This window comes from Rhinatrema bivittatum, chromosome 5 (assembly GCF_901001135.1).
Source record: "Rhinatrema bivittatum chromosome 5, aRhiBiv1.1, whole genome shotgun sequence".
NCBI classification, from domain to species: Eukaryota; Metazoa; Chordata; class Amphibia; order Gymnophiona; family Rhinatrematidae; genus Rhinatrema; species Rhinatrema bivittatum.
This window is the reverse complement of record NC_042619.1, coordinates 137,211,932-137,238,803: the sequence shown is the minus strand read 5'-3', so window position 1 is coordinate 137,238,803 and position 26,872 is coordinate 137,211,932. Positions and strand designations below refer to the sequence as shown.

Below are 26,872 nucleotides of genomic sequence, written 5' to 3'. Positions count from 1 at the left end.
AGACTGTGCAACTGTCCTTCTGCCCAAGTGTCTTCTTGATGTCTTCGTATTCGAGTCTTGCTACAGTTCCTGATGTCTTTCTTCCTGAGTCTTGCTGCAGATCCTGTACCTGAGTCTTACTGCAGCTCCTGTCTGGTTCCAGTTCCTGAACCCTGTTACCGCACATATCTACCATTGTCCTGTCTTCGTGTCAAGGTCCTCAACTGCCCTCTACCTCAGGTCAGGCCTGCTGCTCCATGCTGTTCACAGCAGGTCCAAAAGGGCTCGGAATGGTCGGAGGACCATTCAACTTCCAACATCCTCGATGTTGGCCTTGGGAGCTTGCAGGCCTGGCAGAGGGTCAGCCACCTGCCACGCTGGAATACGCCGTCAACCCTCGGGTCGGTCCTGGGTTCGCCTGGGGTCGGGCTGAGGCCCAAGGGCACACTAAACAACGCAAGGCCTTGAGGCCGACCTTGACAGTATGCATGGCCTTTGAGGCTGACCGTGACATAACCAACTAACTAGCAAAGCTTCACAGTGAATGAATATGGACCTCATTATGACTTACCCAACTAAAATTTAATCAGTGTATGGAGAGAGATTTTTAAATGCCATGTTTTATCAAATTAACTCCATAAGTTAGCAGGACAAACACTTTGAATATTGACCTCTGACTGTAGAAAAGTTATTCTTGGGAATTTGAGTGATTCCAATGCAGTTCCATTTTCAGTGTTGTCAGTTTCTTGCTCTGATCCCTGAAGTCCAATTTCAGGATATGATCAACATTTACTCAATTTCTTTCCTTATTTCTCAGGTTTAGAGAAATGCATGTAAATGCCAATATGTATATCCACACAAATCAATAGAAAAAAGAAATCAACACATAGGTAGAAACAATACAATGATATTCTAGACCTACTCCCTACATCAAAATCATAATAAAGCAGTGAAAATATATGAATTAATAGGCCATCATATATAGATCAGATGTATGCCAATTAACTACTTTTATAATATCAGTGTTATGGGAGTCTCTGTTTAGTGGACTCTTGGGCAGACCTGCTGGAGACTGGGAAAGGTGGACAATGTCTCTAGTGAATAGCAGGCCAGGAGGCAGATATTCAGGCACGACGTAGATGCTCTTCACCCTGGAAGCTGGTGCTCCCCCGGGAGGAGCCCGTAGGAACCCAACCGCTGGGACTTAGTTGGCTTCACCCTTGGAAGCCGAAGCCCCCCCCCTCCCCCCCGGGAGGAGCCCATAGGGGCCTGGCCGCTGAGACTTAGGCAGGTTGTGGATCAGGACAGGTAACTGGAACCAGACTAAGACAGTAGCAATACTGTAACTGGGTTCGGATTCTGGAACCAGGCAGGAACTGTAGCAGGATTCAGGTACTGGAACCAGGCAAGAACTGTAGCAGGCTTCGGGTACTGGAACCAGGCAGGAACAATAGCAGGCAGGTTGGGACTGTAGCAGGCAGGCTGGGACTGTAGCAGGCAGGCTGGGACTGTAGCAAGCAAGCAGGAACCAGGCAGGTACTGTAGCAAGCAGGCAGGAACCAGGCTGGAACTGTAGCAGGAATGGAGTGATGAAGCAAAGCGAGTCACTCCGGGGCACAGCGCAACAGGAAACCGGGAAGCTAACCCGTTGCAAGGCAAAGACTGGACGGCCGCGGCCGGCTTATCAAGACCACGGCATCTGACGTCAGAAGCTGGGCGGAGTCACCACTGGCGGGAATCGGCCTAGAAAAGCGCCCATGTGGCACGCGCGTGCCTAGGGGCCAGGCGTCCATGGGAGGGCTTGCAGCGGCACAGCCCCAGCGGGGACGCCACCAACCAGGCCGCAAACCAGGCCTCTGGAAGCAGGAGTGGGTCTGAGAACCCAAAGGTAAGGGCCTGGCTGCGGTGCTTGCGGCCAGAACCGCAACAGTACCTCCCCTCTAATGCCCCCTCTTAGCTGGTCCGGGTTTACTTGGGTGGTCCAGATGGAACTGCCGTAATAAGTCCTTGTCGAGGATGTTACGGGCCGGTTCCCAAGAATTATCCTCAGGTCTGCAACCCTCCCAGGCAAGCAAGTATTCCCATCGGCGTTGAAACCGGACATCCAAAACTTCATGCACTTGATATGTGACCTCGTCCGGGACTGAAGGATCTGATGGTTCAGGGGCCGGGGAGTGGTACCTGGATAACACAAGAGGCTTCAGCAATGACGCATGGAAGACGTCATGTATGCGCATAGAAGAGGGTAGGTGCAGACGGTAAGAGACTGCTCCCACACGTTCGGCGACTCGAAAAGGCCCACAGAACTTCGGTGCTAGTCATCTGGACGGGATTCGTAGCTGTAGATTTCTGGTACTAAGCCAGACATGGTCTCCGGGAAGGAAGATAGGTGCTGGCTGATGATGCCTATCCGCCCACTTCTTAATGGACTGGGCGGCCTTATGGATCTTTTTCTGGGTAGAGATCTACAAGGAACGAAGCTGGTGAGCTAAGAGTTGCACTGCTGGGAGTGCACTAGGGATGTGCAGACAAAACGTTTGCGTTGATAAGTTGAAGTTGAGGGTCGATTTCGTTCAATATGGACATATGGAGAATTCCATAAGTTGAGGGTCTGTCCATATGTTCACCGGTTCCCTAAATAAAAATTTAAACCCCTCACCCTCCTTAATCCCCCCCCAAGACTTATCAAAACTCCCTGGTGGTCCAGCAGGGAGTCAGGAAGCCATCCCTGTATTCCTTTGCGAGGAGCACGTGACGTCGGCATCACGTCGGAGTGACGCGGACGTCACGTGCTCCTCGGCGCCTCCGCTCCGCTCCGGGACCCCCGCTGGACCCAACCGGAACTTTTGGCCAGCTTGGGGGGGCGTTTTTGAACAGCACAAGTAGGGCATGAGTCCACAAAGGCTTGGACTTCCTGTCTCACCATTGGCCACCAGTAGAAACAGTTTAACAAGTCTAAAGTCCCTTTCCACCCCGCATGGCCCCCAGTGAGGGAGTCATGGGCCCAAGCGAGAACTGCTGTCCGAGAGCGACGTGGAACGACGGTCTTCCCTTGGGAGGACACTGAGGTTGCAGCAAGACTTATTTTCTCAGGGTCCAAGATATATTGAGGTGAAACAGGGGTCTCTTCGACCTCAGAAGAGCGCGAGAGCGCGTTAGCTTGAACGTTCTTCGAGCCGGGCTGGTAGAGTAACGTAAAGTCAAACCGGTCAAAAAACAGCGACCACCATGCTTGTCTTGGATTCAGGCGTTGGGCTTGCTTCAAAAATGCTAGGTTCTTGTGATCGGTGTAAATTGTAACCGGATGGTTGGCTCCTTCCAACCACGTCGGAACACCCCAACGTGACGCCGACGTCACGTGCTCCTCGCAAAGGAATACAGGGATGGCTTCCTGACTCCCCGCTGGACCACCAGGGAGTTTTGGTAAGTCTTGGGGGGGTCAGGAGGGATGGGGTTTAAGTGTTTATTTAGGTTCAACGTATTCAACATAGCTATGTTGAATAAGTTGAAAATTGCGATGCGTTGCGCATCATAAAAAAATAAGTTGCGTTTTACATATGCGTTCAAAACGAATGCACACCCCTAGAGTGTACTACGTTCAGGTGAGGGTAAGGGAGGATGAAGTTGCTTCCAATAAACAACGAGGAATGGCAAACTTCCAGTAGCAGTATGCGTGTGATTATTAAACGAGAACTCCGCCCATGGGAGTAATTTAGCCCAATTATCTTGACGTTTGTTCACAAAGGCATGAAGGAAAGTCTTCAAAGTTCGATTGGTTCGTTCTGTTTGCCCATTACTTTGAGGGTGGAATGCTGACGAAAGACTAAGTTGCACATTGAAGCGTTTGCATAAGGCTTTCCAATAACGAGCTGTAAATTGGGGTCCTCGATCGGAGACTATATCCTGCGGGAGACCATGAAGTCTAAAGATATGCTGAGCGAACAGGCCGGCCAGGTCAGGTGCCGAAGGTAGCTTAGGCAAAGAAACAAAGTGCGCCATCTTGGAAAATCGGTCGGCGGTTATCCAAATGACCGAATTACCTCCTGAGGCAGGAAGGTCCACGATGAAATCAGTGGAGATGTGTGTCCACGGCTCCATCGGGATGGGCAAAGGTTGCAACAGACCCCTAGGCTTCCCGATGGGCATTTTTTGAACAGCACAAGTAGGGCATGAGTCCACAAAGGCTTGGACGTCCTGTCTCACCATTGGCCACCAGTAGAAACAGTTTAACAAGTCTAAAGTCCCTTTCCACCCCGCATGGCCCCCAGTGAGGGAGTCATGGGCCCAAGCGAGAACTGCTGTCCGAGAGCGACGTGGAACGACGGTCTTCCCTTGGGAGGACACTGAGGTTGCAGCAAGACTTATTTTCTCAGGGTCCAAGATATATTGAGGTGAAACAGGGGTCTCTTTGACCTCAGAAGAGCACGAGAGAGCTCGTTAGCTTGAATGTTCTTCGAGCCGGGCTGGTAAAGTAACGTAAAGTCAAACCGGTCAAAAAACAGCGACCACCATGCTTGTCTTGGATTCAGGCATTGGGCTTGCTTCAAAAATGCAAGGTTCTTGTGATCGGTGTAAATTGTAACCGGATGGTTGGCTCCTTCCAACCACTGTCTCCATTACTCTAGGGCAAGTTTCACAGCTAACAACTATTTGTCCCCAACACAGTAGTTACTCTCTGCCGGGGAGAATTTCCTTGAGAAATATGAACAGGGCAACAGCTGTCCGGAATCATAGTACTGACTCAGTACTGCCCCCATGGCCACATTGGAGGCATCAACTTCCACCACAACGGGCCAGCTGGGATCCGGATGGCGAAGGCATGTGTCTAACAAGAAGGCTTCTTTAAGGGCCTCAAAAGCTTGACAGGCAGAAGCAGGCCAATCCACCGTATTAGCCCCCTTTCGGGTGAGGGCAGTTAACAGTGCCACAATACGAGAATAATTAGGAATAAAGTGATGGTAGAAATTAGAAAAGCCAAGGAAGTGTTGCAATGCTTTAAGACCCCTTGGCCGGGGCCAATTCTTAATAGCCGCCACTTTCTCAGGATCCATTCAAAAGCCGGCTGCAGAGACTATGTAGCCTAGGAATGTCAGGGACATCTTCTCAAAGCTACACTTTTCCAGCTTCACGTAGAGACCATGTTCCCTAAGTATCTGAAGCACTTGTCGGACATGCTGACGGTGCGACGACAGATCCTGGGAGTAGATTAACACATCGTCGAGGTAAACAATTACGCAGGTGTTCAGAAGGTCCCGCAACACCTCATTCATCAGGTGCTGGAACACTGCTGGGGCATTACATAAGCCGAAAGGCATCACAAGGTACTTGTAATGCCCGTCTCGGGTATTAAACGCGGTTTTCCACTCATCTCCGTGACGAATTCTAACTAAATGTTATGCTCCTCGCAGGTCCAACTTTGTGAAAATCTTCGCTCCTTGAAGCCGATCAAGGAGCTCCGGTATTAATGGGAGTGGATAGCGGTCTCGCTTGGTAATAGAATTTAGGCCTCGATAGTCTATGCACGGCCTCAGTGAGCCGTCTTTCTTGCTGACAATAAAGAACCCTGCCCCTGCGGGCAACTTGGACGGGTGGATAAAGCCCTTGGCCAGATTCTCCGCTATGTACTTGGACATGGCCCGGGTCTCAGGTATGGATAAGGGATAAACCCTTCCTCGGGAGGGCATAGTGCCAGGTAGCAAGTCTATAGCACAGTCATACGGACGATGCTGTGGAAGGATCTCCGCCTTGGCTTTGGAGAATACGTCCGTAAAGTCTTCATAAGGTGCCGGAGGCACCACAGCAGAGTGCATCAAGGAAAGTACAGGAGTCCTAGCACCTTCATACAATTAGGTAGACAGAAAGGACTCCATTTGACAATCTGTAGCGTATCCCACTGAATCGTGGGCGAGTGTTTCTGCAACCACGGCAACCCTAGCACCACAGGGTGGATAGCCTTTTCCAACACTAGGAAGGCTATCTCCTCCAAATGGATCACCCCGGTGCGGACCATAATGGATGCTGTGGACATCTGGACAAGTCCTGGAAGAAGCGTCCCCTGGATAGAGGTAATTCGTATCGGGACCTCCCGTCTATGTGTAGGAATTCGCAACTGGGAAACTAAGTCCTGCAGGATGAAATTACCTCCGGCTGTGGAATCCAGGAATGCCATCATCTCAAAGGAGCCTCCAGGATACTCTAAAGTAACAGGGACAGTACATTGAGGAACTGTAGTACACCCTAGGAGGAGCTCCTCCCTACCTCCTAGGCTCTTGGTGTTTTCTGCACGCTCCTGGCAGAGTGCCAAGAAGTGGCCCCATCAGGCCACAATACAGGCACAACCTCAACGAACACCGACATTGCCTTTCTTCAGCAGAGAGCGGAGCCCGCCCCAGCTGTATATGTTCACAAGTGGGAGGATCTGGACAAGAACTCTTGGGCGAGGGCATAGGTCTCGGCCCATGAGCCGGACTATGGCGAGAGGCGCGTTGCTCCTTGACCCGTTGCTGTAGGTGGCGGTCAATACGGGCAGCCATCTCAATCAAAGCGTTAAGGTCCTCCGGCAGATCTCGTGCAGCGATTTCATCCTTTATGTGTCCGGAGAGGCTTTCCAGGAAGATTGCCCTAAGACTACCATCTCACTAACCTACTTCTTGGGCTAAAGTCCGAAAGTCCACTGCATAATCTGCCAAGGAGTGAGCCCCCTGACGAAGTTGCAGCAGGTCAGATGTAGCTGTGGCTACTCGGGCGGGCTCATCAAAGGCCTGGCGGAAGTTCGTGATGAACAGTTGTAAGTCCGTTAGGGAAGAATCATTGTTTTCCCAGAGGGGAGAAGCCCAAATCAAGGCTTTCCCATCAAGCAGGGACAGGATATATGCCACTTTCACCGCATCTGAGGGGAACTGCCAAGGCTACAAGAAGAACCGTACAAAACATTGGTTCAAGAAGCCACGGCAGCTCCTTAAATCACCAGCATAACGAGAGGGTGCCGGTAGCTGAGTCACAGAGGAGCTGTGACCCTCGGTGGCCCTGCCAGCGGAAGGCAAGGACTCCAGGTGCGAGGATAGCTGTTCCACCATCGCTGCCAACGTATCTATGCAGCTCTGGTGCTGTAGCATCCTCCGGGCCAACCCAGGCAGATCAGAAGGAGCGTGTGCATCCGCCGAGTCCATGGCCTTGCAATCTCTTATGGGAGTCTCTGTTTAGTGGAACTTTGGGCCGACCTGCTGGAGACTGGGAAAGGTGGACAATGTCTCTAGTGAATAGCAGGCCGGGAGGTAGATGTTCAGGCAGGACGTAGATGCTCTTCACCCTGGAACCTGGTGCTCCCTCAGGAGGAGCCCGTAGGAGCCCAACCACTGGGACTTAGGTAGCTTTACCCTTGGAAGCCGAAGCCCCCCCAGGAGGAGCCCGTAGGGGCCCGGCCGCTGGACTTAGGCGGGTTGTGGATCAGGACAGGTAACTGGAACCAGACTGAGACAGTAGCAATACTGTAACTAGGTTCGGATTCTGGAACCAGGCAGGAACAGTAGCAGGCAGGTTGGGACTGTAGCAGGCAGGCTGGGACTGTAGCAAGCAAGCAGGAACCAGGCAGGAACTGTAGCAAGCAGGCAGGAACCAGGCTGGAACTGTAGCAGGAACGGAGCGACGAAGCGAAGCAAGTCACTCCGGGGCACAGCGCAACAGGAAACCGGGAAGCTAACCCGTTGCAAGGCAAAGACTGGACGGCCGTGGCCAGCTTATCAAGGCCGCGGCATCTGATGTCAGAAGTTGGGCGGAGTCACCACTGGTAGGAAACGGCCTAGAAAAGCGCCCAAGTGACGCTCGCGCACGCCTAGGGGCCGGGCGTCCATAGGAGGGCTTGCAGCAGCACAGCCCCAGCGGGGTCACCGCCAACCAGGCCGCAAATCAGCCTCTGGAAGCGGGAGCGGGTCCGAGAACCCGGAGGTAAGGGCCTGGCCGCGGTGCTCGCGGCCAGAACGCAACAATCAGTATCACTGAATATAATCATCAGCCTTTTAGTGTTGACCTTTTTAGTTTTTTTGATATTTTTAGAAGTTTTAACTTGCAATAAATATTCTTCATGAAAAGATATTAATGTCCAACTATCTAATGAGGTATAAAATCAGGTATTTATCTGAGAAGACTGACTTGTGCAGAAACTTTATATCAAGATCAAACTGATGCACTTCTAACTCAACACGAACACCGAGTTTCAATACATTTCTGCCTTGAGGTTTGATGTGAGTTGCCTTCAGTCACCACAGTGAATCTGCAAAAGAAAAAAAAGCTTTCTTTTAAATAGTGCTACTCCTCCACATTAAACCGCATAACAGTTGAAATTATAAATCCTTGATATTTCCTCCCTGTAAGAACGCTATTAATAGGACTCCTGAGATGCATGTTTGCAGCTGGAGAATATGCAAATATTACTCAATTGTGCATTCACAAACAATCTATATATATAAATGCCAAAGCCCTCACTGACTCACTCACTCACTCACTCATCACTAATTCTCCAGGCTGAAACTTGGCTCCGTCCTTTCATATCATGTCCTTGGAAAAACTAACTGCTTCTCACTTTCCTACATTCGATGGTTCATTCCAGCCATCAAACACAACACGCCACCAGGGTCACGTTGGGGTCACCAAAAAAAATGTTGAGTACTCCTTTTTGGCTCCACTACTTGCTACATGTATATGATAGAGTGGCAAAAGTGAGGTCTTCCCCATGTCCACATCCTCCTATGGCTCTGAGATAAGATCAAACCAGACCTCATTGATCAGGTGATCACTGCAGAGATTCCTGACCCTGAAGTTGACCTGCTATTCCACCAAATCGTTAAGTCAACGATGGTTCATGGACCGTGTGGACTCCAAAACAGAAACTCCCTTTGCATGGTAAGTGGATCCTGCAGTAAGAGGTATCCCGGCTGCTCATCAAAGAAACTCAGACAGGAGATGACAGATACCCCCAGTACCAATGGCACGCTCCTTCTGATGGCGGCCACACCATCACCATCAATGGAGTTGAACTGGACAACAGATGGATGGTCCCTTACAACCGTGTACTCTCCAAAACCTTCCATGCTCATATTAACGTCGAGTTTTGCAATTCTGCAAAATCAATCAAGTACATCTGTAAATACATCAACAAGGGCAATGACCAAGTCATATTTGCCCTGGAGAAACAACATGATGAGGTATCACGGTATGAGACAGGGCATTACATCAGCAGCTCTGAAGCAGCCTGGCGCATATTCTGTTTCCCTTTTCATGAACATTTTCCCCCAGTCATTCATCTCACTGTTCATCTGGAGAATGGCCAGAGGATTTACATCACAGCTGACAACATTGTAGAAAAAGTACACAATCCTCCCCAAACAACCCTCCTGGAGTTCTTTGATCTTTGCACACAGGATGATTTTGCCAAACAGCTCCTCTACTCTGAGATTCCAGCCTACTACGTTTGGAAAAATAACCAATTTGTTAGGAGGAAACAGGGACAGCATGTACCAGGCTACCCAGGAGTGAAAAAGGACCAAGTCCTCGGCAGAGTGTACACAGTCCACCCAAACAATTCGGAGTGCTATCATCTCAAACTCTTGATTCATGAGGTCAGAGGGCCCTCGTCCTTTCAATATCTTAAAACTGTCACTGGTGTGCTACAACCCACATTCCAGTCTTCCTGTCGAGCACTGGTCTGTTAGAAGATGATATGCACTGGGACAATACTCTCCAAGAAGCTGCACTCTCACATTTGCCACCTAGGATCCATCAGCTCTTCGCTATTATGTTGGTATCTGTCAAATGGCAAACCCCTTACCATTATGGGAAAAACATAAAGATAGTCTTTCAGAGGATATTCGTAGGCAGCTGCAGAGGGAATCTCTCCAAGATGATGTCCAAGAATGGTTGTCCATAATCTATAACAAATGCTTCACCTTGCTTCAGGATTGTGTACTGGTTATAGGAGGTCAACCTCTTCACAAGTACGACTTGCCTGCACGATCATAAGAACATGAACACGCTGCAGCTAAACATGACTATTTCAGAGAGCTGGCTTACAACATCTGCGATCTGGCCAAGACAGTTGACGACAATGTGCCAAGGCTGAATACCAAGCAGAGGAACGTCTATCACAAAGTCATGACCAGCGTTCACTGTCAAAGTGGCCTAATCTTTTTCCTAGATGCTCCAGGAGGTACTGGTAAAACATTCCTCATCAACCTGTTGTTTTCCAGGGTACAAAGAGACTCAAACATTGCCATTGCTGTGGCTTCTAATGGCATCACAGTGAAACTTCTGGAAGGTGGACAGACAGCACACTCTGCCTTCAAGCTTCCTTTCAATCTCAACAACACTGAAACACCTCTGTGCAACATCTCCCAGCAGAGCAACATGGTGTAGGTACTCCGACAGTGCAAACTCATAGTGTGGGATGAGTGCACCATGGCCCACAGAAGCGACATCGAGGCTCTCCATAGGATGCTCCCAGACATCCAAAACAACAACAGCCACATGGGAGGGTTGATAGTACTGCTCGCCGGTGACTTCAGACAAACTCTGCCAGTTGTTCCGCGGGGGACCCATGCCAATGAAGTTAAAGCCTCTTTCAAGTCCTCTTATCTGTCATCCACAGTGAAAGTCCTGTCCTTGAGAATGAACATGAGGGTGCACCTGATAGGCGACATCAAGGCAGGAGAGGTTTCTCGCCTTCTTTTGGCTATAGGAGATGGTACACTCCATGAACAAGATGGCAAAGTGAAACTGCCGGCAAATCTATGTCACCTGGTCACAGATTTGAAAAGTTTTACACAAAAGGTATACACGGATCTTCAAAACATCCACATGAAGGACACATCATGGTTTAGAGAGAGGGCAATTTTAACTTCTACAAATGAGATGACAAACTCTATCAATAACATACTCCTTCAGGCGTTCACCTCAGAAACAAAAACTTATAAGTCTGTGGACTCGGTCGTTCGAAGTCGATGACGCTATACATTACCCTGTCGAGTTCCTGCACAGTCTCAACCCTCCAGGCATTCCTCAGCACAATCTCATTTTGAAGGTCGGTGCACCAATTATGTTACTAAGAAATCTACAGCCACCAAAACTCTACAATGGCACCAGATTTCAAGTCAAGTCCCTCCACATAAATGTCATGGAAGCAATCATTTTCACAGGTTGTGGATGAGGGGAAACAGTTTTCATCCCTTGCATACCCCTTATACCATCAGACGTACCCTTTCAATTTAAATGCCTGCAGTTCCCAGTCAGAGTGTACTTCACGATAACTATTAACAAATCTCAGGGCCAGACTCCCAAGGTCATTGGTGTTGACTTGAGGCACCACTGCTTCTCGCATGGCCAGCTGCTTTTGTAGGAGATGCTGCGGGGATCCGGGAGCGACCTCCTGCACTCGGGCCGTACTATGTCATGACATAGTGAGGGCAAAGGTAGCGTCGGCGCCATTTTGAATATTGGCAATACGGCCCGAGTGCAGGAGGTCACTCCCGGACCCCCGCTGGACTTTTGGCAAGTCTTGTGGGGGTCAGGAGGCCCCCCCAAGCTGGTCAAATGTCCCTGGGGGTCCAGCGGGGGTCCGGGAGCGATCTCCTGTACTCGTGATGTCGGGTGACAGGAACCGAAATGGCACCGGTGCTACCTTTGCCCTCTCATATGGTAATGGCAAAGGGCCACCGGCACCATTTCTATTAACGCATCCGTGGCCCGAGAGCAGGAGATCGCGCCGGGACACCCCCCCCCCCCCACTGGACCCCAGATAATTTAAAACATTTTTGGGGGTTCAGGAGGGTGGGGGATTTGTTTTAAAGGGTCGGGTGGGTTTTAGGGTTGTTTTGGTGTGCCAGTTTTCCCGCCCTCCCCCCTCCCCCGATTTACGATTTTTTGACGATAAATCGGGGGAATTGCTATTGTATCGTGGCTCCCGCCGATTTACGATTTGACGATTTTTTAACAAAAAAACCCATGATGATCAGATTTCCCTACCCCCCCAGCCAAAATTGATCGTTAAGACGATCGATCACACGATTCACATCCCTATTAGATATTACTGTTTTGATAAACAGTATGGTAAATGTATGGTAAATGTATTGCCTGATATGATCTTGTGTTTCAATACAGAATATTTGCCTGTGTTTTTTTTCACAATGTAAAGTTGTTTAAAAAACCTAATAAAATATAAATTAAAAAAAAAAAAAAAAAAGAGTCAAGCAAGATTCAAGGTATTCAGAAGACTCAAGCAAAGTACTGGGTTAAGACTGCGACGCAGTGCGCCCTACACAGCCCACCCACGGGACTGGTCGCGGACCACGCTGGACTCGAAGTAGCCTCTACACGAGATGTGGAGTAATGAAAGGAACATGTCTCAGAAGCTGTAGAGGCCTGCACTTGGGTGCACCCTACACAGCCGCCAGTGGCTGGTCACGGACCATGCTGGAATGGCACAGATTCTGGCAGAGTCTTTGGCATGAACGGAGCAAGCACAAGGAACTCCGTAGACCAGGGACAAGGACTCAAGCGGAAGTCTCCCGGAGGCTTGTGCTGCAGAAGTGAGGGAGGTAATGTGCCATGAGGCAACCTACTCAGCCTGCCTGTGGGGCTGGTCGCGGACCATGACATGGCATGCCAGGAAAGGTGGCAACGAGGAACCAGGGGTTCAGGACAACTGGACTGGATCACAGACATCAGGATCAGGAGACGGACATCAGAACTGGTACATGGACATCAGGATCAGGAGATGCACATCAGGACTGGATCACGGAACAACAGGAACTGGAGAACAGACATCAAGACTGAGCGTGGATATCAGGAACGGATCACGGACCTCAGGACAAGACATGGAGCTCCAACAGGAAACAAGGAACACAGGACCTTGAAGAAGAATTGGAACAGAAAAGACTCCTGGAGCAAAGACAGGAACATCCAGGAGCATCTAACTCCTTGCGAAGGCAAAGCTGGAATGAACGCTGGGCTCTTTTGTAGGGCTGAAGAGGCCAACGCCCGGGGAGGAGCTAGCAGAGGGCAATACCTGGCTGGCCCTTAAAATACAGAAGAGAGGCACGGGCCCGCACCTAGGGAAATCCAGGAAGGGCAGGATCATTGGTGGCATCCTCCCAGCCATGTGGGAGGCCCGAAGAACAAGGCAGGCAGCGTGAGCAGCCCTGCCATGAAGCTGGAGGAAGACAGGCTGCAGGAGCGGCTTCCAGCCATGAAGAAAGCAAGCAGGGAGAGCAGGAGGGCTGCAGGCACTGGCAGGGATGACTTCCCTGCTGGGCAAGGACCCCGGCATTGGCGAGGATGGCTCTCTGCAATCTGAGGACCTCAAGGGCGGCAGCGAGGAATCAGGAATGGCTCCCGGCACGTCGGGGAGAGCAGGAGCGGCAGCGGCGGTCCCAGCCGCATGGGAAGGCTCCCAACGGCTCAGCCCGGACGTGCAGGGCAGAAGACTGCCGCTTTTGGGGGAGCAGCGTCAGCAGCCCAACTGGCCGCGTAGAGGTAGGGAGTCTGCCTGCGCTCGTCGCAGGCAGGTTCACAATAAATACCCTTTGTTGCATCCTTAGGTTCACCATTATAAAGAGGAAACAGTTTGGTACTATAAAGACTAGGGATGTGCATCGTTTTTATGATGAATTAAAATATCGTACAATATTTTTAAATTTGTCATATATCGGTAAAATTGATAAACGATCGCATTTTCCCAAAATTTTCATTAAAAATCGTTTTTCGGCTTAGTGCGCGCTAATGGGAGTTAGCGCGCACTAACAAAAAACCTGCGGCCACACAAACCCGAAAGCGCAAACGATCGGGCACCCGATGCACATCCCTAATAAAGACACTGGCAATAAAATCACCTGTAACATACAATATCTCATGTATAGCCTTGCCACAACAAAATAATAACTAAATATGTACATATGACACTATTTTTGGACCTCTCATACTTTAGTGCTTATTTGTCATGTCTCAATGCCTAAAGAGAATTTTTCTCTTTTCCTTCATTTAGTCCATATTTTAAGTTTTGGTCCTAAACACTTATTTATGCATGCAAATAAAGTGCTGAGCCTGCAGACATCTTTAGCTGGATCAAGCCCTGGGTTAAGGAAATTGTTGCAAAAGGCTGCTTAAGGCCTAAGATTACTTTAAAAGAACTACAGATGCCTCTCTAGCTGAGTCTGAGGAAAATGTTTCCTGTTCAACAAATTCAAGAAATATAATTCCATAATAGTTAACCATACTAATAAAAAAAGCAATATTCCCTCACCAAAAAAAGAATAACTGATCACAAATTAGAAAGAGAAACACAGAGACAAATGCTAACCTGGACCAAAAGCCACACTCTGCCTGCAGTATAACTCCAGAGAAATAAAAATATTTTCCCTATACTGTAAAAATATAGAAATATTCAGAGGCACATTTCCCAAACATGATAGAGAAAAAGCAAATCCTTCCCACTTTTATATCAGAGAAACAGAAGCAATAGCAGTCTGTCTTCTACCCTCCCAGTCCTCAGCAGGTTCATATGCAGTGCATTAATGCAAAAACAGAAGCTTCACCCATCATTCCTCATAAAACAAAATCAATAAATATAATTCCATTATAATAGTTAATCATATTAATAAAAAACAATATTTCAAAACATATCACTAATAGAGCATCTAATAAATATAAGGATAACAATTTTTAACATTTCCCAAAAAGCAATTCAATATTTCAAAATAGCAGACATATCAAATAACACCCAATAATTAGGCTGTGGAGAAGGACTTTGTATCCTTAATTAGTACTTGAAAAGCTGCTGGATCTTGGGGGTGAGTCTCCTTACTTGCCCCGACGGCAACGAGCAGCAGCTGAATTGCTGACGTCGAGGGGGCGGGCCCTGGAGGTGGGACCAGGAAGTGAGCCTTAAAATTGGCTACCCCAGACTGAGAAATTTTGCTGTGGAGAACGACTTTATATCCTTAATTTCTACTTGAACAGCTGCTGGATCCCAGGGGTGAGTCTCTTTCTTGCCCCGACGGCAACGAGCATAAGGACATAAGAACATACCATACTGGGTCAATCCAAGGGTCCATCAAGCCCAGCATCCTGTTTCCAATAGTGGCCAATCCAGGCCATAAGAACCTGGCAAGTACCCCAAAACTAAGTCTATTCCATGTTACTATTGCTAGTAATAGCAGTGGCTATTTTCTATGTTAACTTATTTAATAGCAGGTAATGGACATCTCCTCCAAGATCTTATCCAATCCTTTTTTAAACACAGCTATACTAACTGCACTAACCGCATCCTCTGGCAACAAATTCCAGAGTTTAATTGTGCGTTGAGTAAAAAAGAACTTTCTCCGATTAGTTTTAAATGTGCCACATGCTAACTTCATGGAGTGCCCCCTAGTCTTTCTATTATCCAAAAGAGTAAATAACTGATTCACATCTACCCGTTCTAGACCTCTCATGATTTAAAACACCTCTATCATATCCCCCCTCAGTCGTCTCTTCTCCAAGCTGAAAAGTCCTCACCTCTTTAGTCTTTCCTCATAGGGGAGTTGTTCCATTCTCCTTATCATTTTGGTAGCCCTTTTCTGTACCTTCTCCATCGCAATTATATCTTTTTTGAGATGCGGCGACCAGAATTGTACACAGTATTCAAGGTGCGGTCTCACCATGGAGCGATACAGAGGCATTATGACATTTTCCGTTTTATTCACCATTCCCTTTCTAATAATTCCCAAAATTCTGTTTGCTTTTTTGACTGCTGCAGCACACTGAGCCGACGATTTCAATGTGTTATCCACTATGACGCCTAGATCTCTTTCTTGGGTTGTAGCACCTAATATAGAACCTAACATTGTGTAACTATAGCATGGGTTATTTTTCCCTATATGCATCACCTTGCACTTATCCACTTTAAATTTCATCTGCCATTTTGATGCCCAATTTTCCAGTCTCGCAAGGTCTTTCTGCAATTTATCACAATCTGATTGTGATTTAACTACTTTGAACAATTTTGTATCATCTGCAAATCTTATCTCACTCGTTGTATTTCTTTCCAGATCATTTATAAATATATTGAAAAGTAAGGGTCCCAATACAGATCCCTGAGGCACTCCACTGCCCACTCCCTTCCACTGAGAAAATTGTCCATTTAATCCTACTCTCTGTTTCCTGTCTTTTAGCCAGTTTGCAATCCACAAAAGGACATCACCCCCTATCCCATGACTTTTTACTTTTCCTAAAAAGCCTCTCATGAGGAACTTTGTCAATCGCCTTCTAAAAATCCAAGTATACTACATCTACTGGTTCACCTTTATCCACATGCTTATTAACTCCTTCAAAAAAGTGAAGCAGATTTGTGAGGCAAGACTTGCCTTGGGTAAAGCCATGCTGACTTTGTTCCATTAAACCATGTCTTTCTATATGTTCTGTGATTTTGATGTTTAGAACACTTTCCACTATTTTTCCTGGCACTGAAGTCAGACTAACTGGTCTGTAGTTTCCCAATTCGCCCCTGTAGCCTTTTTTAAATATTGGGGTAACATTAGCTATCCTCCAGTTTTCAGGTACAATGGATGATTTTAATGATAGGTTACACATTTTTACTAATTGGTCTGAAATTTCATTTTTTTAGTTCCTTCAGAACTCTGGGGTGTATACCATCTGGTCCAGGTGATTTACTACTCTTCAGTTTGTCAATCAGGTCTACCACATCTTCTAGGTTCACCGAGATTTGATTCAGTCCATCTGAATCATTGCCCATGAAAACCTTCTTCAGTATGGGTACCTCCCCAACATCTTCTTCAGTAAACACAAATGCACTCTCCCTCCTCTTATACACACAGGCACATACTCCCTCTCTCTCTCACAAATGCTCCCTCTCTCTCCCTTTTACAGGCCTCTCCCTCTCATGGAATCTAAGGAGGTAGGGGGATGGTCCCACAGCCTCTTCTTGATTTCAGTGCACGGGTTGCCCAAGAGTGCTCTTTTTTGGCCACTGCAGGATGAGGTCCATACTGACCTTGATGGATCACTCCTTCTTATCAGCCCAATAGCTGCCAGAGGTCCCCATGTGCACAAGCTAAGGATGCCCCTGCTCTGCCTTCTTAGGCATGCAGTCAAACGTGATGGCAGACTTCCGTTTTCTTTCCACACAGGCCCAAGAGACATTTTAATGTCCAGTTATGCAGGGATGCAGTTATGCAGTTATGCAGGGAATTATAAAAAAATCAATAAAGTCCTCCCTCCCCCCACTATACCACTGATTATTATTTATTTAACTCTTAGTGCAGTTGTACTGTTTATTTCTCAATGATGCCATCGAGCAGCCCTGGCTGGCCCTGGCACTGGTGGCAAAGCAGGATCTGCAGGTCAGACTCACCAGAGCAGAACAGGAGCAAGCTTGAGAGCAGGTCAGGACTGGAGCTGTGCTGCTTTGCTCATCAAGGAAGTGGATGGTTGCAGGCAGGCACCAATGACTGGAGTCTTCTGCAAAAGCTGCTTTGCTCGGGAGACAGTTGAGGCTCGACAAGGTGGTCATGCCCGGGCAATGGGGCTGGGGTGGGATGAAAGGAATGAGCACAGACTGCTGTGCAGACAAAAGTTCCTGCAATGTGTCCAAAAGCAACTTTACTGGGGGGAGGGGGAGGGGGGAACAGTTGAGGCTAAATGAAGTGTTAATGGTTGAGCAGCAGGGCTGGGGGAGGGGGATTGCCAGGAGCTAATTGAACTTGTGCCGGGGTGTGAGCAGCTGAGCACAGACTGCTGTGCAGAACCAGATGCCTAGTGGTAAGCAGTGTAGATCAGAGAAAACGGCATCTTGACCACTGGGGGCGACAAAGGCAAGGCTCAAGGCTAGATCAGTGGGGGCTGGGAGGAAGGATTTTGCTTATGGTGCAAACTGCAGCTTAATGCAGCCAGAAAGCGCTTCCAGACAGCCTGAAGGAAAACATGCTCTGGGAGGCTGGCTTGCAGGTGCGGCATGCTCAGTGTTATTCCAACCTATTGGCACTTCCAACATCGCAGCAGCTGCAGTGGTGACAAGTGATTGGCTGCGCTGTTTCAAGAAGGAAGGAAAAGCCTTGGGACATTGGTTAAGCACACGCTGCAAGCTGCAGTCAGAGTGGGACTACTTGGAGCTTAAAATTCCGGACAATTTCCGTTTTTTCAGCATTGCCCCTAGCTTCTGGACTCAAAAGCCTGAATCAGGGCAGTCCGGAGAAAATCTGCACTGTTGGCAACCCTAAATGTACGGTAGTTAAAGCCTTTATAGATATCATACTAAACATGCCAAGATCATGGTGCAAAGCAGTGAATATAGTCTATCTCCAATTTGTCTTACAGCAAATCATTTTAGATATTCATCCCCCTTACAGCGTAGGTGACCCCTGACTAACATCAAGTCTATTTTGCCCTTGATATTGAATACCAAATCAGTTTATATGTTACTCCAATATTATGGTCATATATGCATTCGTACTGTTTTGCCTGCAAAAATCTGGGCTATAAAGCCATATTTAAACCCTTAGAGGTTTCACAGCACAGAAAGTTTGGTGGGTGGTGCCACCCAGTGGTTTGTATGTGGTGGTTAGACAATACTTTGTATAAATATATGCTACTGTTTCAAATTCATCCAATGCTATTGGTTATAAATTTACAATAACTTGTAGTCAATTACAATTCATATCCAAAGCAGATAATGTTATTAACTTGTAATTAACTGGAGTCCAAACGTGATATTTTTATAAAGTTAGGCCTTGCTAAACAAATACTGTATGCTCTTAACTAGATGTTTTCAGTAACCTGAAGAAAAAAAATGTGAATGAGTGGAACAATATAAAATCCTTATGGAATGATATTTTAAGACTTAATTTCCTAATGGACATTAGGGATATGCAGACCAAACATTTTGAGGGCTTATTTGTTTTTTGGTTCATTTTAACATTTTCTTTGGTTCCGTACTTTTGCTGAAACAAAAGTAAACAAAACAGGGCCTCCTGGGGCCCACATGGCCACTCTTGGGGTCTCCAGGGCCTTGCCACCCCACCCCTAACCCTGTGCCATTAAGTCAGGGCCAGAACCTACCTGGCTGGGTTAAGCCAAGCCCAGCTGAGGCCTCTCCAGAGCCCTCCATTCTTGCTCCTGCTCCCACCCTGCAAATGAGCAGGGGCCGGGGACTGACATGGCCCCACTTAGCCCTTTCATGGGGGTTTGCAGCAGAAAAAAGGGCAGAAGTGATGCCCAGTTACTCCTGCTCCTTTGGAGGCCCTTGAAACATGACACCATCTGGCCCTGACATCAGCGCCAAGTTGACATCTACAAAATGACTGAACAAGAAAATAGCACTGGCTGGCCTTGGAACTGATGTCATTTTGTTATTGTCAATATGTCCCAGTCTCAAGGCTGGCTGGTGCCATTACTAAAGAGACTTTGGGTAAAGTAAGGGGGTGGCAGTAATTGTTAGGGGATAGCAGGAGGTGCTTTATATTTTTTAATTTCTTGGTAAATAGTGTGCAGTATTTGCTAATAGCATGCACTATTTACTGAAATGAAAACTTCTGAAATTTTTCAGGGTTTTCTGACCCAGTAGTGGTCATTTGTACACCAGATTCCTTATTCATTTCAAATGAATGCACACATGTTGCATTCCTGCGCCCTATGCAGCCTTTGAGGACGTATTCTCCAAGCAAAAAGCCAATCTTCTGCCTCTTCAAAGGTTTGATTGTCCAATCAATCTCCTTCCTGGGACCATGCCTCCTCGAGGACACACCTACCCCCTGTCTCTCCCTGAGACAAAGGCTATGATGGAATATATCCAAGAAGATCTTGCGAAGGGATTCATCCGTTCCTCTACTTTGCCTGCCTGGGCGGGATTCTTTTTTGTGACCAAGAAAGACAGGTCACATAGGCTGTGTATTGACTACCATGGCCTAAACGCCATCACCCGTAAGGATAAATATCCCTTGCCATTAATTTCCAAATTGTTTGATCGCCTCCAGGGTACATCCATATTTACAAAGCTGGACCTGCGCGGAGCGTATAACCTGGTCAGAATCCTTCCCGATGACATTTGGAAAACTGCTTTTAATACCCGGGACGGGTACTACGAATACTTGGTGATGCCCTTTGGCCTCCGTAATGTGCCTGCAGTATTCCAATGAATGATGAACACATTTTTTAGAGATCTATTGTACACCAAAGTTGTGGCTTACTGGATGATATCCTTCTCTTTTCCAAAGACCTCGAGACTCATCACACTGATGTCCAAACCATTCTTCAATGCCTTTGTGAGAACCATCTGTTTGTGAAATTGGACAAATGCTTGTTCAAGAAATCCAGCCTACCTTTCCTTGGTTATATCATCTCCCGACAAGGGTTCTCCATGGACCCAGCCAAATTAAAAGGAATCCAGGATTGGCCACAGCCTGTGGGTCTCAAGGCACTCCAGCGCTTCCTGGAATTCCTCAACTACTATCATCACTTCATCCCACATTATTCTACCCTGGCTGCTTCGTTGACGGCCTTGACTCTTAAAGGTCAAGACATGCAGAATTGGTCTCTGGAGTCGTTCACAGCCTTCCATCACCTGAAAGAAGCCTTTCAGAAAGGGTCCTGTCTGCATCATCTCAACCCAAATCGTCCTTTCCTAGTGGAAGCTGATGCTCCGCCATTGGGACTGGGGCAGTCCTGAGTCAACGCACCGCCTCTGGTACCATAGTTCCTTGCTCTTTTTACTCCCGGAAGTTTTCATCTGCAGAGCAAAATTATAGCAAAGGGGATCGTGAGCTGCTCGCCATAAAATTGGCTCTTGAGGAATGGCGCCTGTGGCTAGAGGGCGCAAAACACAAATTCACTGTGTTCACTGATCATAAGAATCTGGAACATTTGAGTCAAGCCCAACGTCTCAATGCCATCAAGCTCGATGGGTGTTGTTCTTTTCCAGGTATGATTTTGAACTCTGCTATCGCCCAGCTGACAAGAATCCCCAGGCAGATGCCCTATCATGATCCTTCGAGCCTGAAGATACTCCGGAAGAACCTACTCATATAATAGACCCGGCCTGTATTTGTATATCCTTCACTCATCCAGTTCCCGCTGGAAAGACGGTCGTGCCCTGATGATTCTGAGAAAAAGTTCTCCACTGGCACATGATTCCAAATTCGCTGGTCACCCAGGACGAGCACAGACCTTGGCACTACTCCAGCAGTTCTTCTGGTGACCCACCATGGTCTCCGATGCTAAAGCATACGTCAAATCCTGCAACATCTGTGCACAGCAAAAAACCCCAATCGGTCAACCTTGGGGTCTTCTACAACCACTTCTTGCACCCGAAGATTTGTGGACTCACCTGTCTATGGATTTCATCATGAATTTGCTGCCTTCAAAGGGTCACACCGTAGTATGGGTAACTATAGACCGATTTTCAAAAATGGCCCATTTCGTCCCTCTACCGGGCCTACCATCTGCTCCAGAGTTAGCACGTTTGTTTTTCCATCATAATTTCAGACTGCATGGCCTACCCAAAGACATTGTTTTGGATAGAGGACCTCAGTTTGTTGCCAGGTATTGGTGCGCTCTTTGCCGAAAATTCAGTATTAACATCAGTTTAACAACTGCCTATCATCCCCAAGCTAACGGACAAGCTGAGCGAATGAATTTCTCCTTGAAGGCCTTCTTGCATGCTTACATCAATGACTGCCAAGACAATTGGTCCGAACTTTTATCCTGGGCAGAGTTTTCTCACAACTTTCATATCGTCACTGCTACTGGAACATCAACATTCTCTATTGTCTATGGGAAACAACCACGACCACCATTGCCCATACCTCTATCAGTGCCGTCCCCTGTGGTAAGACATTATGGGAGCAGACAAATCTCCGCTTGCGTCAGGCCTCTTCCCGGGCCAAGAGAACTGCTGACAGTCGACGACACTCGGCTCCTGAATTCCTCCCTGGCCAGAAAGTCTGGTTAAGTATTCGGTATATCCGACTTCAAATACCATCCCAGAGATTTGCCCCTAGATATATTGGTCCTTTTTCAGTTATCTGACGCATTGGACCCATCACATACCAGCTTCAGCTGCCTCCTACGCTAGGAATACATAATTCATTTCATGTGTCGCTTTTAAAACATAAGAACATAAGAAAATGCCATACTGGGTCAGACCAAGGGTCCATCAAGCCCAGCATCCTGTTTCCAACAGTGGCCAATCCAGGCCATAAGAACCTGGCAAGTACCCAAAAACTAAGTCTATTCCATGTTACCATTGCTAATGGCAGTGGATATTCTCTAAGTGAACTTAATAGCAGATAATGGACTTCTCCAAGAACTTGTCCAATCCTTTTTTAAACACAGCTATACTAACTGCACTAACCACATCCTCTGGCAACAAATTCCAGCGTTTAATTGTATGTTGAGTAAAAAAGAACTTTCTCCGATCAGTTTTAAATGTGCCACTTGCTAACTTCATGGAGTGCCCCCTAGTCTTTCTATTATCCGAAAGAGTAAATAACCGATTCACATCTTACCCGTTCTAGACCTCTCATGATTTTAAACATCTCTATCATATCCCCCCTTAGCCATCTCTTCTCCAAGCTGAAAAGTCCTAACCTCTTTAGTCTTTCCTCATAGGGGAGCTGTTCCATTCCCCTTATCATTTTGGTAGCCCTTCTCTGTACCTTCTACATCGCAATTATATCTTTTTTGAGATGCGGCGACCAGAATTGTACACAGTATTCAAGGTGTGGTCTCACCATGGAGCGATATAGAGGCATTATGATATTTTCCGTTTTATTCACCATTCCTTTTCTAATAATTCCCAAAATTCTGTTTGCTTTTTTGACTGCCACAGCACACTGAACCGACGATTTCAATGTGTTATCCACTATGATGCCTAGATCTCTTTCTTGGGTTGTAGCACCTAATATGGAACCCAACATTGTGTAATTATAGCATGGGTTATTTTTCCCTATATGCATCACCTTGCACTTATCCACATTAAATTTCATCTGCCATTTGGATGCCCAATTTTCCAGTCTCACAAGGTATTCCTGCAATTTATCACAATCTGCTTGTGATTTAACTACTCTGAACAATTTTGTGTCATTGCAAATTTGATTATGTCACTCGTTGTATTTCTTTCCAGATCATTTATAAATATATTAAAAAGTAAGGGTCCCAATACAGATCCCTGAGGCACTGTCCACTCCCTTCCACTGAGAAAATTGTCCATTTAATCCTACTCTCTGTTTCCTGTCTTTTAGCCAGTTTGCAATCCACGAAAGGACATCACCACCTGTCCCATGACTTTTTACTTTTCCTAGAAGCCTCTCATGAGGAACTTTGTCAAACGCCTTCTGAAAATCCAAGTATACTACATCTACCGGTTCACCTTTATCCACATGTTTATTAACGCCTTCAAAAAAGTAAAGCAAATTTGTGAGGCAAGACTTGCCTTGGGTAAAGCCATGCTGACTTTGTTCCATTAAACCATGTCTTTCTATATGTTCTGTGATTTTGATGTTTAGAACACTTTCCACTATTTTTCCTGGCATTGAAGTCAGGCTAACCGGTCTGTAGTTTCCCGGATCGCCCCTGGAGCCCTTTTTAGATATTGAGATTACATTTGCTATCCTCCAGTCTTCAGGTACAATGGATGATTTTAATGATAGATTAGACATGTTTACTAATAGGTCTGAAATTTCATTTTTTAGTTCCTTCAGAACTCTGGGGTGTATACCATCCAGTCCAGGTGATTTACTACTCTTCAGTTTGTCAATCAGGTCTACCACATCTTCTAGGTTCACCGTGATTTGATTCAGTCCCATGATGTGTAATGATCTGAATCATTACCCATGAAAACCTTCTCCATTACGGGTACCTCCCCAACATCCTCTTCAGTAAACACTGAAGCAAAGAAATCACTTAATCTTTCTGTGATGGCCTTATCTTCTCTAAGTGCCCCTTTAACCCCTCGATCATCTAGTGGTCCAACGGACTCCCTCACAGGCTTTCTGCTTCGGATATATTTTAAAAAGTGTTTACTGTGAGTTTTTGCCTCTACAGCCAACTTCTATCTTGGTCTGCCTGGAAGGCTCCTGAGCCACCTCCATTGCTGACAGAAACCGATATGACATATAAGGTGCATGTAGTTCTAGATGTCCGCTGTAGGGGCCGCCGGTGGGAATACCTCCTTTCCTGGGAGGGTTACGGACCTGAAGAGAATTTGTGGGAAGCAGCTGAGAACATCCTGGACAAAACTCTCCTCCTGAATTTCCATCGTGTCCATCCGGGCAAACCCCGAACTCCAAGAGGGGGGCGTAAAGGGGCATATTGTGGTAGTCCCGTGGCGTGGCCCTCTCACCTTTCTATACAGACTCCAGCTTCTGGTTCCTCCTTGCTAGCGGCGGTAGGCTGCCGGCTCCGACCTCGGGCCACCCCGATGCCTCCGGCTCTGCCACAGTTCCCAGCATCTCAGGTCAAGATGCCATCGCTCGTCGGGCCTCTCCGTGTGGTCCGCGGAGAGACACCACTACCTGCGCTGCGCCCCTCCCTAAGCATGTGCAAGCGCTTCACTGATTCTTTTGAAGGGCCCACAGCGGGAACCTGGCCGAGGCCCCGGATGATGACGTCAAATTCTTCAGTGTATTTAAGCTCAGGCCATGCTCCATAGTGTTGCCTTTGCAACAGGTCTCCTCACTACTCGAGTACTCGTTGCTGATAGAGAATCATCTCTACGCTTTGTTCCTGACCCTCATTGTTCCTGGTTCCTGTTCTCCTCTTCTTGCCCTGTCTTTGTTTTGGATTGACTGCACAAATATCGACTTTGCTTTGCCCGACCACGCTTCTGCCTATCTCCAGACCCAGACCTCCGCTACGTCTGACCATGCTACTGCCTATCTCCAGACCCAGACCTCTGCTATGCCTGACCATGCAACTGCCTATCTCCAAACCCATACCTCTGCTATGCCTGACTACGCTACTGCCTATCTCGAGACCCAGACCTCTGCTACACCTGACTACGCTACTGCCTATCTCCAGACCCAGACCTTTGCTACACCTGACTATGCTACTGCCTATCTCCAAACCCATACCTCTGCTATGCCTGACTACACTACTGCCTATCTCGAGACCCAGACCTCTGCTACACCTGACTATGCTACTGCCTATCTCCAGACCCAGACCTTTGCTACACCTGACTATGCTACTGCCTATCTCCAGACCTTGATCATTGCTTTGATTGACTTTCGCTATTGAGTTCTCCGTGATCAGATATCAGCATTGCTTGCCACGAGCTCTGCTTTGCCGCTGGCCCTGATGCAAGCCTGTCATTGACACCTCTCCTAACCTACTGCCTGGACGTGGACTTATTAGGCTTTGGCCTACCTTTGCTTGAGCACCCTCAGCCAACCTCAGTTCCATTGGCACCCGAGTTCCAGTACTTTAGCCAGTCCAGAGTAGGCCTTCGCCACCTATCGTCTGCTGTCTCTGGGCTGAACCAACCACTCTTGCTAGCTAATCTCGAGGCCCCCCTAAGTCCTGCCGGCCCTGGAACCCAAAGGCTCAACCCGCGGGGAACAAGGGCTGGTATAGGTGAAGCTCCAGTCGCCTCTGCCTATCAGCCCACTCCACCTGCTGACAGTGGGGACCCGTAGGTCCCTACCTACGGGTTGCCTCAACCCCACCTCGGCCCAAGGGTCCACCTCCGATGCAACACAACCTGTTTATTCCAGTAAAAGTCCCCATGATTGCATTTGTATTTGTTCTTTAATACTGCAGTTTTATTTTTAATATCCATTCTGAAAGGCTTATATTGGTAGGCTTGTAGAACATTCTCTTCTGAAATTTTCCCTGGCCTTTCTTACCTACTTACTAAACCTAACTATGTTTTCCACCCCAAGCATTATCATAGCACTCTGTCACTTCATATCTGAGGGGACTGTGGGGAACCAAAGATATGATAAATAAATATAAAGTCTTTTTTTTTTACAGTAATCATATAGTCCATGTGAACATCTTTGTAATAATCATACCTAGTTATGAATATACATATTTATATGCATAAGTGTAAAATATATGTTTATGAGATATAATGATTACAAGCATGATCTGATGCTTCCACCAGAATTTATCAATTGTTAAGTGAGAAGGTCTGTTTGGGACGAGGCAGCAAACTAAGGAATACTAAGAAAACCAGTAGTGGACTTCCTCATCCCACTCATTAAATGTAATGATGTAAGCAAAGCAAGCATCACGTGTCCCAGGGTAAAAGCACAGAAATATTACGTAAGCTTGTTCCTTAAGACCTAAATAAAACACTGCCTACTCAATTAATTGATTTTCCTTGTGTAACTTGTCTTTAATCCCTTCGCATCTATAACAGAACTGAGCTCCTCCTTCAAGCACCTTCACTATATTCAATATTGGCTCAAGAACAGTCAGTGCTGCTAAATATAGTTGCTCTGGATATCAGCTGTTTGTCATTCTGTGCACTGAAATATTTGATTGTATCTATTTGAACCTGAAGCTCAGTCATCCGTTTGTCAATTTTCATAATGATACATTTTACAGCAATAAATAATCTGATAATTAGCATGGACACAATAACTTGTGCAATACATAGCACGATAACAGGATGTAGGAGTACATTAAAGATATTCTGAGCTGTAAGACTGTATGCGAGAAAGGTCTCCCAGCATGACAGCTACACAGATTCCTTAATATGATCTTTGACCATATGGAGCTTGTTACCTAAAAATTGCCTGATCACATTAAACTTTGTTTTGTACAGTTTCAACAGTCTCGAGGCAGCAGCAATAATCTTTGTGATGTTAGAAGTAAAACCTGGCATGAGGAGATGTATAGCAGGGATATCAGGAAA

The 26,872-nt window shown here is 47.0% G+C and overlaps 1 pseudogene; it reads left to right on the top strand.

Moving 5' to 3' along the window:
• Positions 1-8,670: 8,670 nt before the first annotated feature.
• Positions 8,671-10,386, top strand: LOC115092377 (annotated as a pseudogene).
• Positions 10,387-26,872: the final 16,486 nt, after the last annotated feature.